This window comes from Triturus cristatus, chromosome 8, assembly GCF_964204655.1.
Source record: "Triturus cristatus chromosome 8, aTriCri1.1, whole genome shotgun sequence".
NCBI lineage: Eukaryota > Metazoa > Chordata > Amphibia > Caudata > Salamandridae > Triturus > Triturus cristatus.
Window position 1 is genome coordinate 202,664,448 of NC_140591.1, and position 14,848 is coordinate 202,679,295.

Genomic DNA, 14,848 nt, shown 5'->3' on the forward strand with positions numbered 1-14,848 from the left:
GGTCCCAGAATATATAAACTTTTTAGAGTTAACACAGAATCGATATCAAAGGATACAAAAAAATGATGTCAAAGTGTTATTTAATCACACGTTGGCAAGATACACATTTTTATAAATAGATTAGGCATTTGTCAAATAGTGCGGGGTGCCATGGGAAGGAAGGGGGTAGTGAATTCAGGTGAGGTAAAAGGGGGAAGTGACATATAAATTATATCAAACTGTCACAACTTAATTGTAAGGCAAAACAATTTTTAAGCCACAAAATCCAGACGAAGTTCATTAGTTTGAATATAGATTGTTTACAAAAACCATGTACAAAACAGAAGAACACAGTGTAAGTTACACTGTTGAGAGTACTGGCAATGTCATATTGTCGACGTTTCGACCCCAAGACATGGGTAGGTTAGTTGGCTCCTTACTAACGGGGTCTTCTTCAGGACAAGGGTGATGGTGTAACACGGAGGAATGGCACCTACAATGATATTAAGTCAGTGTTACAAAAGAATTTCGGGTCCCACCAGGGAAAGTGAAAGGGACTCATTAAGGAAGTAATCGCTATATTTACCATATTCAAAGGTGGACATATAGTCAATGTTGACTTGGCGTCAAATGGCGCAGGGGCAGATAGGCTCCAATTGAGGGTGGGGTGAGTGACACCTACAAAGAATTATGAGGTGTCATTATAATGATCCACAAAATAAATAAAGGATTCATTGAAAATCACAAAAAACCGGAGAGAGAGTGACTTACTCATTTATGATCAAAGTCGCACCGGAGAAATTAATACCTCCAAAGTCACACGCCGTGGCGCACCATCGGTGGGAAAAGTGAAATTAATCACAACGAAATTAAGCCTCTAAAAATAAAGTGAAAGAACGGCAATGTAAAAACACTTAAAACCCAAACCTAGAGGAAATACAGCGCAAGGGACAAGGTACCAAGAGCTATCATCAGCAAAAGAAAGTTCATTAGATTTGAGACTAAACAGCACACTCGACATGAGACCCACCAGATAAGCTACGGGTCGCAGTGGGAAAGGCAACAGCCAGAGATCTATACCCTTGTTTAAGGAGTAATATATTACGAATATGCAAGTAGGGTCATGTATACAGGTCGAGCCTCAATGAGGAAACCATTACTCAGAAGAGAAAGCGGATTGTCAAACAGAGAATATCGAGCAAGAGTATAAATTCACCATAAGCAAAGAAAAATGTGTACTTTTAAATCAAACTGAGTGCCAAAAATGCTAAACAGACTTAACCCTTCTCTGATTCCTCGGTGAGCTCAGACAGTGACCAGGAAGCTCCGGGCCCAAGTTACGATTACAATAATTGGTATCCTCCCCAAGGCTACTTTCCTTTTTTAGGGGAAGGTCAATGGAGACCACCTCGAGGTCGAGGCAACTGGCCGAGAGGACCATCGAGAGGCCAACAGAACCCATCGAGTACGAACTGGGACAGAGGCAGAGGTGCGATCCCCAAGCAGGTCCGTTTCCAACCGGAGAACCACGGGGAGATCTCCACGAGACGCAAAGTGTACAGATGGTAAAATCCAACAACAGTCCAGTGGTCAATATTTCTTCATACACTTTGAACACAGATGAACAAACTGTTCTCTCTAAAGGGTTGTCATTTGTTCCTACGGCTCATCCTAACTCATTTAATCTCAGGACAGAACTTCATGGATTTTTCCGCAAGATCCGTCTCAGGTATCCCTGCGTGTACGAGGAGTCGATAGACTCAAAAACGTTTTTGAGTCTATCGACTCCTCGTACACGCAGGGATGTCCAGTCATCCTGGGCCTGGCTTCAAGGCTTGTGACACCTTTTGCAAGTCACAAAAAAGTTAGTAAAAAAGTGACTAAGGGTACCGCTCCCTCTGGATCTGCGCTGGCTGGCGCAGGAAAAGAAAGAACGGACGTCAGCGCGCAAGGGCGGCGTCTAAGTAGATACCGCAATGTCATTCAGGCGATCACGATGCCAACGACAAACGCGGAGTCATCCGACGCCACCTTTTGACGCAAAGGGGTACTGCTGATGAAAAAATTCTCTGGATCCAGTCTGATGCCTGGGGGTAATTCTAGGGTAAGGAACCTATAACCAATTGTCTCTTTCAGATATTTATATACAGTACCATTTCCCTTTGCTGAGACCGCAAAACTTCTCTGAACACTAGTTTACAGGACTAGCAAATACTCAGGTCGAGGTGAGAATACTAAATCAATCAATCAATAAAATAATCAATCATTGCATTTATAAAGCGCATTACTCACCCGTGAGGGTCTCAAGGCGCTGGGGGGAGGGGAATGCTGCTACTGCTCGAAAAACCAGGTCTTGAGGAGTCTTCTGAAAGTCAGCAGGTCTAGGGTTTGCCGTAGGTGGGTGGAGAGGGTGTTCCAGGTCTTGGCAGCGAGGTGGGAGAACAATCTGCCGCCGGAGGTCGCTCTTCGGATGCGGGGGACTGTGGCGAGGGCGGCGGAGCTGGTGGGTGGGGGTGTAGAAGCTGAGTCGCCTGTTGAGGTACGCTGGTCCGGTGTTGTGCAGTGCCTTGTGTGCGTGGGTGAGGAGCTTGAAGGTTATCCTTTTGTTGACGGGGAGCCAGTGCAGGTCTCTCAGTTGGGGTGTGATGTGGCTGCGGCTGGGGATGTTGAGGATCAGACGTGCAGAGGCGTTCTGGATACGTTGAAGCCTTTTCAGGAGTTTGGCCGAGGCTCCTGCGTAGAAAACGTTTCCGTAGTCCAGCCTGCTGCTGACAAGGGCCTGGGTGACCGTTCTTCTCGTTTCGGTGGGGATCCATGTGTAGATCTTGCGGATCATGCAGAGGGTGTTGAAGCAGGAGGAAGAGACGGCGTTGACCTGCTTAGTCATGGAGAGGGTGGAGTCGAGGATGACCCCTAGGTTGCGTGCGTGTTGGAGCTGTTCCCAGTGCGGTCGGCCACCAGAAGTCATCCCAGGCCGAAGGGGTGGATCAGAGTATGAGGACCTCCGTCTTGTCCGAGTTCAGCTTCAGTCGGCTGTTCCTCATCCATTCGGCGACGGTCTTCATTTCTTCCAGGAGGTTGGTTTTGGCGGTGTGGGGGTCCTTGGTGAGGGAGAGGATTAGCTGGGTGTCATCGGCATAAGAGATGATGTTGAGGTCGTGCAGTCGGGCGACGTGGGCGACCGGTGCCATGTAGATGTTAAACAGCGTTGGGCTGAGGGATGAGCCCTGGGGTACGCTGCAGATGATCTCAGTGGCTTCGGAGCGGAAGGGGGGAAGGCGGACGCTCTGTGTTCTGCCGGAGAGGAAGGAGGTGTTCCAGTCCAGGGCCTTCTCTTGGATCCCGGCGTCGTGGAGGTGTGTTCGTAGTGTGGGGTGGCAGACCGTTTCAAAGGCAGCTGACAGGTTCAGGAGGATGAGGGCCGCGGTTTCTCCGTTGTCTAGCAGGGTCCTGATGTCATCGATTGTGGCAATGAGTACAGTTTCGGTGCTGTGGTTGCTGCGGAACCCAGACTGGGACGGGTCCAGGATGCTGTTCTCCTCAAGGTAGCGGGTCAGTTGTTTGTTGGCGGTCTTCTCGATGACCTTCGCCGGGAACGGAAGCAGGGAGATGGGCCGGAAGTTCTTGAAGTCCTTGGGGTCCGCCTTGGGTTTCTTGAGTAAGGCGTTGATCTCGGCGTGCTTCCAGCTCTCCAGGAAGGTTGCTGTCTCGAAGGAGATGTTGATGGTTTTCCGGGGATGGGGTGCGATGGCGGTGCTGGCTTTGTTGAAGATGTGGTGTGGGCAAGGGTCTGACGGAGATCCAGAGTGGATGGTGTTCATGATCTTGATGGTGTCATCGTCGCTGATGTTGGTCCAGGAGAGCAGGCGGTTGGTGCGGATGGCGGTCGTGGGGACGGAGGTCTCAGTGCTTGTCGGGGAGGTCGTGCCGTTGAAGCTGTCGTGGATGTCTACGATCTTGCGATGGAAGAAGGTGGCCAGCGAGTCGCACAGGTCTTGTGAGGGTGGGATGTCATTGGTGTTGGAGCTGGGGTTGGAGAGTTCCTTTACGATGTTGAAGAGCTCTTTGCTGTTGTGTGCGTTGTTGTCTAGGCGGTCTTCGAAGGAGGCCCTTTAGGCGGATCTGATGAGGCGATGGTGTCTGCGGGTGGCGTTCTTGTGGGCTGCGTAGCTGTCCGGTGTTCGTTCACGGAGCCAGTTCTTCTCCAGTTTTCGACAGGTTTGCTTGGAGGCCTGGAGGTCTTCAGTGAACCAGCTGGCTTTCTTGCTGGTGTGACTGTTGGAGAGTTTCTTGAGCGGGGCGAGGTTGTTGGCGCAGTCGGCGATCCACTGTCTGAGGTTGTGGGCAGCGGTGTCGGGGTCGGTGGGTGGGCTCTGGGCGAGGGTGGTGGTGGTTAGCTGGTTTTCGGTGACTTTGCTCCAGCAGCGGCGAGACATCTGTTGGGTGCGTGGTGGGTTTCCGGAAGGTGAAGTGGATGCAGCGATGGTCGGTCCAGTGGAGTTCGGTGGTGTGGTTGAAGGAGACGTGGGGGCTTGCGGAGAAGATGGGGTCGAGCGTGTGGCCAGCGGAGTGGGTGGGTGTTGTGATGAGTTGTCTGAGTCCGAGGTTGGCTAGGTTGTCGATCAGGGTGGTGGAGTTGGTGTCGTCGTTGTTCTCGAGGTGGAAGTTCAGGTCCCCGAGGATGTAGTCTGTGGAGGTGAGGGCATGTGTGCTGACGAGGTCGGCGATGGAGTCGCTGAACTGTGGTCGGGATCCGGGGGGTCTGTAGACGAGGGTTCCTCTGAGGGTGGTGTCGGGGTCGGTGTGGATCTGGAAGTGCAGGTGTTCGGCGGTGATGAGGGTGTTGGTCGAGACTCTGAGAGAGTGTTCCTGTGGACGATGGTGATTCCGCCTCTTACTCCGTTGGTGCGGTCCCTGCGGGTGATCTTGCAGCCTTCCGGGACGGCTATGACGATGTCGGGTGCCGAGGAGGGATTCAGCCAGGTCTCTGTTAGGAAGGCGACGTCTGGAGAGGTTGAGTCGAGTAGGTCCCAGAGTTCAACAGCGTGTTTGCGTGCGGAGCGGGTGTTGAGAAGAATGCATCTGAGGTGGTTGCGTTCTTTCCTGGTGGGTGGGTTGGCGTGGCGGATGCTGGTGAAGCTGCAGTTCCGGCAGGTGAAAGGTCCTTGGGTGCGCTTCGGGGTGACCAGGAAGCAGGTGTGTGATCGTCCATGCGTGGAGGGTGCTTGCATCGCAGCGGCGTCGGGTGTTTTGGCGTTTGCGGGGGCCAGGGGTTCTGGCGCTGGGCGAGGTCTAGGCGCAGACGGGCTTGCCTTAGGCGCGCCTTCAACATGCCAGAGGCACGCCCTCTGCGTGTGGCTTCCATATGAGGGGAGGTGGGAGGGAGAGGCAGCTGGGAGGCGGGAGCGGGGTGGCGAATGGCCGAGCAGGGGGGCGGGGCTGCAGGGACGCAGCAGCGGGGGAAAAAAGCGGGTGAAGTGCCGCGGGGGGAAACAGAAGGCAAAACGGGGCACAGACAAAAATGGCAGGGGGGAAAAACAAGGAGAATAGGCAGGAGGGAGAAAAAAAGGAATTTAGGCAGTGAGAAAACACGACAGGAATCACAACAAAAGCAAAGAAATTAGGCAACGAGAAAACACGACAGAAATCACAACAAAAAGCAAAGGAAATTAGGCAATGAGAAAACACGACAGAGATCAAAACAGAAAGCAATACAGCAGCAGTGCAAGAAGATAAGTCCAACCTAGCAGTGCAGCAGCGTGGGGAGCGACCTGCCTGAGAGCAGGGTCAAAGGTCTAGCTGGATCTGGAGCAATGCAACTGACCTCTGCCACGTGCCCCTTTAGTTTCCTGATGACTCTTGGACAGAGAGAAAACAGGGCAAGATGTAGTGAAGGGCAAACATGCACCTGAGTCCTAACACACCCTTTAGCAACACCTGCGAGCAACAGAGAGCAGAAGCGTTCCTATCCCCTCCCCCTTCTCCCCCCCAAAGAAAGTGAACAGACCCAAAACCGAATAACCACACTAGACCTCCCGGCCAATCAACATACTAAATTCCACTTGTGGTTCTCCGAGGACAGCCCGCTCAGGGAACCTTCTCTGGTACTCTCCGTCTGCGCAAGTCCGTCCTTAGGGATTATGAGTAGGATATACCTTTTTCGGAAGTAATTCCAAGTACACGGCTTTCCCTATATGCGCTTGTTCCCTTCACTAAGGGCGAGGGACCATTGTCCCCACAGGATTCGCTTTTTCACTCTGACAGCTCACTTCTGGAAATGTACTTACCGTGCCAGTTTATTTTGTTTTGGCATCAAACATGGCCGTGCAGTTAGGGTTTTACAATGTATTTACATTAGATGTTAAAAGGTACGTCATATATGTAATGATTCGACCAATAAGACAGGATGCCAAATTTTAAGTTCTAGAATCCTATATCTCTGTTAATTTTCTTTTTACTTCTCCGCACGTTCTGCAGATTCAACACCTCTCTCGCTTAGAGACAAGGAGTACAAACATGTTTTTAACATTGTTTTAACTTTTGTCCTGATGAAACTGCAGAAAGTTACAATACCGTACATGTAGACTTCATGAAAACATGTACCCCCAGCTACACAGCCACTAAAGTTTTGTGTGTGTGCACAGATACCTATTTCTAACACCTCTCCATGTTAGACATCAATACTCCTATCCCCTTCTTCTGAGAGTCATTAGTGTAGGCAGCACCCCACCATTCTAGCCTGAAAACCAGTAGGGAACAGCCTGGGGTAGTGTTGTTTTCCTTCAGTACTGTTGGTGCAGCCTTATGACTTTGGTTACAGCACACACAGACAATTAGAAGTCCAGGAGACGTTCAGAGAATATACTTGACCATTCAGTGATTGCTCCCTCTGAGGGATTTCCCTCTTTTATACACATACTCATTGTTGGAGTGTTGTGGCCAGTCATTCAGGTAAGGAAAAGCATGTGTGCCCACACATTTTAAGATAATCAGCAACAACTCCATGACCTTGACAAGTCTGAATGGTAGCTCAGTAAACAAAGTGTTGTCCACCCACAATAAATCTCTGTACCATGGATGTCTTATGAGATCAACCAGCCCAGGAGTTCCAGTATCTGACGAATATAAATCCAAACCTGTTTTATAATGCCAGCTTCAACTTTTGTTTGTGCAAGATCTTGCTCAGAATACAAACGTCTAAGGTAAGGTAAATACCTTCCCCATTCTTCAGCACCAGTAAAAGCCTTCAGCAACAAACCCTGTACCATTAGACGTGGAGCAGACTCTATAGCTCCTTTCTCTAGGAAGAACAAGTGTTGTATATCAAAATGAATCTGTTAGAGATTTAACAAATTAGATTATGGACAAGTGGGAAAAGAGGGAGTAATTTGATTCTTCGATCTGACGAACCCATTGGTCTGACATTATCTCCCTCCACTTTGGCAGCAAACCCACAGATATCCACCAGAAAGAGCAATGACGAAAGGTAAGTAACATTTTCTTTTAGGAAGTATGCAGTTTGCTTTATTTCTAACCACTAAGAGCACAAATGCATTTCTCCCATCAGGGGCTTAAGGAGCCGATAGATAAGATACTGGGCAAAAGGTAACAAGTTGCCTGCTGCTAACACTGCGGAAGTCAAGGTCTGAAGAACACCAGTTTTTTTTAACCCAATAACTGTCAATATTGTTGATGAAACTATCTTGAATGGAATAAGCAATGGCCCTCCTCTGCAGGAAACAATAGTTTCCTCCCCAACAAAACCACATGCCACTGCAAGGCATGTCCAGTAGCAGGGCATGGATCTCTTCCAAAGAAACAAAGTCCCACATCCAACAATGTCGCATGAAGATCTTGTTTGTGCCACATATTAATTGTATGGCTATCTATCAGCCCTTTAATGCCATCTGTAATCTCCAATCCATGTGGAGAGAGGCCTGTACCATTTAGCAAAGTAGTGGCCGCTAGGGATTTCAAATGTCATCTGGATGATCCACTAGATAATAAAGTGGCTAACTTTAAGCAATCCTTAGACTCCATTGGACTGAGCCAATTGACGGCAACACGATTGATTAATCTCGACTGCCTCTAACAGCACCAAATTAAAGACAACACCCCTTTACCTTGGTTCAACCATCACATTAGTTAATTTGACAATATTACGCTGCTACAAAAAGTTCAATTTAATACATTATTTATACCTCATTTATGCATTGTTAGGGTTCAATAAATCTAAAGTTCACTTTAAAAAGAATAAAAGGATTATCTAACACCCTAGGACACTGGAGTCCCATACCAACCTAATTTGTTGTTTCAGGAGATATCTTACCAAATGACCGAGATCTTGCAGAATCTAGTGCTTGCAAAAATATACGCTAACCAAGTGCTCAGGTCCTGAAATATCTGGTTGTAAGTAGTCATGCAAAAGTTTAAGTTTCATACAAGAATGGCAGAACACTGCTGGAGAAAGTCATTCTTCAACTGTGATAAGGTAGCATGCCTTACATAGTGAATGAGATAGAAGTTGGCGTTGCAGCATGTTAAAGTTGTCTTCCTTATCAGTAACACAGATGCACAGAACTAATTTCAGCAAATCTTTCCCTGCCACCATTTATTCTGTTCTGAAGTTTAATTGCCTCTCCAGTAATAGACCTCAATTCCCAGAATGTTGTAAAACCCTTGCATCCTATTTCATCAAAAAAGTTGCAGCCACGTATGACAGCAACAAGTCCCTTCAAACTGTTCTGGTATACGTAGGCCTATATGTAGATGTACCTTCGATCAGCCTTCTACCCTACCAACTAAAGGAAACTTTAGAGCTTCTAGGTAGAGCCATTTCTGGATCTCCTTTTGACTTATGGCCGTCTTTCGCTTGGGGAATATTCTAAGGTAAGGAACCTTCAGATAGAAGTCTCTATCAAATCAATAGAACATTGACCAGCAACCATGTAGATTATGCCCGGAGTACCCCAATTCTTTGAGAATCGTGCCTAGGAAAGAATTGCAATCCTTTGAATGAGGAGTGTATATGTTGAGAAAACACCAGTAAAAAAACCCAGTTTACTGGTATTTTTCAGCTCAATCAATAAAGCAACCTCAGAATCCAAATGAAGAGGGCAATAGGCTATCTGCTTAACAGTCATCCCCTTCATCATAAATAGAATACATTTCAGAAAACGCTAGTGCATCAGCGTCAGATCTCACAAGGTCCATTAACTCTGGTTAAAGCTTTCTGGCCTGTGAACATTCTTGGGCCTTGACTCTTCAGAAGGAGAACTTGCTAACATTTTAGTGGCAGAATTAAAGAGGATAGTGGCAGCTGCTCAGTTGATACCAGCCGAAGGGTTATATCACCCCATGTGAAGGAGGAACTGAAGCCAAGTAGACAGCCTGAGTAATGGAAGAACCATAACCACTTCCGAGAAGACAGCCATCTCATGCTCTTTCTTCCTGCATTCAAAGGGACATATACAACTTCTGCGAGTTCAAGGACAACACACATCACACTTAAAGAAGCTATACAACTGCAGATTAGTCGGGTTCCGGTGCAACAAACGGCCCCACTCCTGAAACTGAAGGAACACTATAAGTCTTACCGACATCCTCTCACTGAGGAAAAGGCGATTGTATATCACACGATTCTGGGCTAATTCACTAACACAAGAGTCACTGTGAAGTGGCATTCTCTATTGCGGACTTCCAGTCATTGGAATGGGTGGGAAGGCATACACCAGTTTTAACATTCGCCTTCTGATGAGTTGCAAGGAAAGCCACCTGTACATACACCCACAACTATAAGAGATTTGAAACATTTCGAAGGCATACGTATGAGAAGTATGTTGAAAATATTATTCTGAATACTGCAGTCTCATGTCAAATTAACAAACAATGTAGGCGGATCTTGAAATTGTGCAACGAAATGCCAGGAATGTTGACCTTTAATTTACAGTTCTTAGAGATGACAAAGAATTGCAGTATGATGTGCTGTACCAAAAACAAATGTTTCTTTACATTTTATTAATATAGTATTATTACTACTTCCCTGCATCTCTTCAAGGAGACTACTCCATCAAACGTTACCGATATAGGGGATGACAATGGTATGGTGTGTTGCCACCAAAAGAACAAGTTTGGTAACACTTTATCTGGTAGAGACAATATCTAACTTTGAATTTCCCCAAGTGTCAGACTGGCTCAGGAAGATTTTTCGTGAGCAGTACCACAGCGTGCCGATAGGTGACATCGATCGGCTCTGCACAGTGGCATTGTCCGTGCTGGAAGTTATGTCCGCGTTGTCTATATAGGCGCCACCTTGGCATGCTAAGGTCAGTTACTTTACACGACTTTCCATGCTGGAAGCGCGAAGCCATGAAGTGCACCAACACTGGTGTGTTCAAACCAGGGCCCTGAAAGGCATCATACCTGACCCTACAAATCTATCCGCAGAGCGGGGAGGATGGGTGGGTAGGTAAGGAATCTACAGCTACATATTGTCTCTACTAGATAAGGCGTTACCGAAGGTAAGTAACTTGTTCATCTGATAGAGACTTCTAGCTCCAGATTCCTTACCTTTGAATAAATACACAAGCAATACCATCCCCAGTGGTAGGTCTGTGAACAGATTTAAACTAGGAATTCCTGCAGGACCAAATGGGCAAAATGCCCATCCCTGAGGGCCTGACTGTTCAGGTAGTAATGCTTGGTAAAAGTGTAGAGAAGCCCACGTTGCTGCCTGGCAGATGTCCAGGACTGGGATTCCATGTGCTAATGCAGTGGTCGCAGCTTTAGCTCTGGTGGAATGAGCCCGTGACCCTTGAGGAGGCTTACTCATTCTTTCTCATAAGAAGATTCCACGATCTGCTTGTTAGACAGTTTCTCTTAAAAAAAAAAAAAAAAAAAAAGTTTTGATCAATAGATTTTGCTTTCATTTACTTGTATTGGCGAAAAATTGTACAAAACAACAAGTTACTTACCTTCGTTAATGCCTCATCGGGTAAAGACTTATCTAGCCACACATTCCTTACCTTACAATTACCCCTAGACTCCAAACTGGATCCAGAAAGTTTTTCTTGAGCAGTACCTGTGCGCGCTGGTAGGTGGTGGTGTTTGGCTACGCCTTGCACGGGCAGTGCGGTCTGTGCTAGAAGTGACATGCACAGTGCATAAATTTAGGCGCCACCCCAGCACACTGACATCAGTTTCTTTTTGAGACTTTCCACACGAGGAGCGCGGAGCCACAAAGAATACTGACCAATGACGTGTGAAACTAGCACACTGAAAACGGAAAGATCTGTACCTAGAAAACTGATCACATAGCGGGGAGGATGGGTGAGTCTGTAAGAAATTTGCAGCTAGATCGAGTTTCCAGCAGATAAGGCAATACCGAAGGTAAGTAACTTGTTCATATAATAGAGACTTCTAACCGCTGATTCCTTATCTTAGAATAGCTACCCAAGCAATACCACATCAGGGGAGGGTCTGCGAACCAGGTCTAAACCAGAAAGTCCTGCAGGACTAAATGGGCAAAGTGCCAGCCCCGAAAGACCCGACTGTCCAGGCAGTAGTGCTTGGTGAACGTGTGCAGAGAGGCCCATGTTGCTGGCAGACGTCCAGGACCAGAACTTTGCTTGCTAATGCAGTGGTCACAGGTTTTACCCTGGTGGAATGAGCACATAAATCCATCAGGAGAATCTTCATATCTGTGTGGCCTTCCCTTTCCTGTCTCTGATATACCCCACGAAGAGTTGATTGTCCACTCAGTTTTTGTGCGGTCAAGGTAGAACAACACTCTTTTTGTGTCCAGCCGGTGGAGTCTTTCCTCATCCTTACAGGAATGAGGTAAAGCATAAAAAGTAGGCAAAGTGAAGGGCTGGCCTACATGCAACAACCTCTGGCAAGAAGGATGCTAGAGTACGAAGGACCAGTTTGTCTGGGAAAGAAGATATGTACGGTGGCTGAGATGACAGAACCTGCAGTTCACTGACCATCCAGTCAGATATTATAGACACTAGAAAGGCCATCTTCATGATGAGGTGCCTAAGAGGGCAGGTATGAAGTGGTTCAAAGGGAGCACACATTAGAAAGGTAACAACCAAGTGAAGGTCCCATTAAGGCATAACAAAGGAAGCTGGAGGAAACGTGTTGCAGAACTTTAAGGAACCTATTTACAATAGGGGACTTGAAGATGGAGGGCTGATCTGTCAGCCGCAGAAAGGCACAGATAGCAGATAAATAACCTTTCAATGTGCCCAATGCAGTGCCCTGCAGGGCCAGGGTAAGGGTAAACAAGATAACTTTGGAAAGGGGCGCAGATAAGGGGCCAACCTGTTTTTCTGTACACCAGGCCATACATTTATTCCAATGGCTAGCATGAACCGTCTTAGTGGAGGGACACCAGGATGCCAAGATAACATTACAGACTTCGAGCAGAAGATCTAAAGCTGTCAACTGTTGCAGCTCAATCTCCATGCATGAAGGTGGAGCCTGAGAGGTTCGGTTGTAGAACCCTCCCCTGCAGATGCAATTGGAGGTCTTCCTGAAGGGTTAGCCTGATTGGAGGACCAATGGACATGCTCGATAGCTTGGGATACCAGACTCTCCAATCCAAGTCTGGAGCCACAAGGATGACTTGGGCTGTGTAGTTCCATATTGTCTTAAAAACTCTGGGCAGGGGAGGTATTGGCAGAAAGGCATACAGAAGGCCGGAGCTCCACTCGAGATGAAAAGGGTCTCCGAGCGAGGGCTGCAGTGGAAATTCAAGCGTGCAGAACTGCTGACACTGCGCAATCCCGGCGGTGTTAAACAGATCTAACCAAGGCTCTCCCCAATGTTGAAAGAGACCTTGTACCACCTTCGTTTGGAGACACCATTCGTGATCTGCTAGGCATCTTCGGCTGAGTTTATCCGCTCTGGTGTTCAGAGAGCCCGCCAGGTGCTGAACTAGCAGGGGAAATGCCCTCACGCTCCAGCCATGTCCAGAGTTGCAGATCCTCTTGACAGAGCATCCACGACACCACTCAGTCTTGTTTGTTGCATTACCACAGGAAGGTGGTGTGGTCCGTGAACACCTTCACTAGCCTTCCCTCGATGGAAGGTAGAAAAGCGGTCAATGCCAATCGGATAGCACAGAGCTTCAACAGATTGATGTGCAGTCCGGATTCCGCCGAAGACCTGAGTCTTCTGATCTCCACCTCCCCCAGGTGGCCGCCCCATCCCAGGAGTGATGTATCTGTCACTACTGTCAGATCTGTTTGGGGAAGGGAGAGGAGTCTGCTGCTGGCCCAATTGCGGTCCATCAGCCACTCCTGCAGATCTTTTGAGGTGCCCTCTGATATCTCGACCATGTCGGAGATATTCCTCTGATGCCGTGTCCACTGCAAATTCAGGTCCTACTACAGAGCCTGCATATGCCAACAGGTCTGTGTCACTAGCAGGATGCAGGAGGCCATGAGGCCAAGCAGTCTCAGAGTCAGAGATAGGGGCTGAAATATCGGTTTCATAGTCCAAATATCCTGGACTCGCTGTTTGGGAGGATAAACCCGAACTGCACTCTTTGCCAGACAGATTCGATGAAAGGGAGCATCAGAGAAGAGATCAGGTGTGACATTGTTGTGTTTATAGTACATCCCTGCGAGTGCAGGAGGTCCACCGTAGTCGGAAGGTGGGAGACGACTGCCTGGGGTGAGCTCACCTTCAACAGCCAGTTATTGAGCTAGGGGAAGACTGGTAATCCTGATCCCTGCAGATGAGCTGCAACCACCACCATCACCTTGTTGAACATCCAAAGGCCGCGGTTTAGACCAAAGAGGAGCACGGCAAGCTGAAAGTGCTCGTGGCCTACTGTGAACAGCTGGTTACGTCTGTGGACAGGTAGAACAGGGATGTGGAAGTAGGCGTCCTGTAAGTCCAACACTACCATCCAGGCTCCTGGGTCCAGGGCAGACAGGACTTGCATGGGCATTTTGAATTTCTCCTTTTAGGAAGAAATTGTGAGGACATAGGTCTAGGAAAGGACGAAGGCCTACATCCTTCCATGGCCACGAAAGGAGCAAAAGGTAGACTGGGGTTGGCGAGGAGCCATGGAAAGGCCTAAGGACCTAGCCCAAGCACTTCCGTGCTGAGCCTTCCTTGTCTCTGAAGAGACTGAAGCCATCAAACAGCATGTACATGAGCAAGGCCTGGACAACCCCCGAAAAGCCAGTAGTTCACAACAAGGCATGGCGCCCAAGGGCAGCTGATGAAACCGCTCTGCCTAGTGAGTCGGTTGTATCCAGCCCACAGCATATGGCAAACTTAACTGCATCTCTCCCATCAGCAATAGCTTGGGAGACTATGACTTAGGCCTCTTCCAATACCATAGAAAGAACCTGCGCAACCGAGTTCCAGAGTGAATGGAAATATTGACCCAAAAAGCAAGCGGTTGTTCACTCACCACAGTGCCAGGCTGGCGGAAGAAAACATCTTCTTTTCCAAGGTATTCAGTGTCTTGGATTCCCTGTCTGGTGGAGTGGTAGGGAACGTGCCAGGATTATACTCTGGAAAGTAAAAGCTTGAAAGTAGAGGCTTGAATGACCAAGCTCTCTGGGGTGGGATGCTGGGTGAGGAAATTGGGGTACCCTGGGACGATGGCGGTGGGCAATTGTCCTATTCACAGGAGCCCCTGTGCAGGGCTTGGACAAGGCCAGAGTAAGACATCTGTGAGGACTTCATTAAACAGGGGAAGCGGTTCGGAAGGAGTGACCCCTGGCTAAAGCACCTCCATCAAGATATTCGTCTTGATCGCCACAGAGGGCAGCTAAAGGTCTAGGACCTCAGTCGCCCCCTCACCACCATAGCAAATAAAGCTCCCTGCTGGGGAGATGTCCAGTCC

General features: G+C 48.2%; 1 protein-coding gene and 1 long non-coding RNA gene across 7 annotated transcripts in view; both read right to left on the bottom strand.

Annotated features, from left to right (window-relative positions):
- ITSN1 (intersectin 1) overlaps positions 1-14,848 on the bottom strand; it is a 1,732,490-nt gene that overhangs the window by 266,436 nt on the left and 1,451,206 nt on the right. The gene's annotated exons all lie outside the window — the stretch shown is intronic.
- Positions 64-855, bottom strand: LOC146801842 (uncharacterized). Its single transcript, XR_014968077.1, has 3 exons — positions 751-855; positions 566-657; positions 64-472 (listed from the first exon to the last, which is right to left on the bottom strand). It is a non-coding gene; the product is annotated as an uncharacterized LOC146801842 (long non-coding RNA).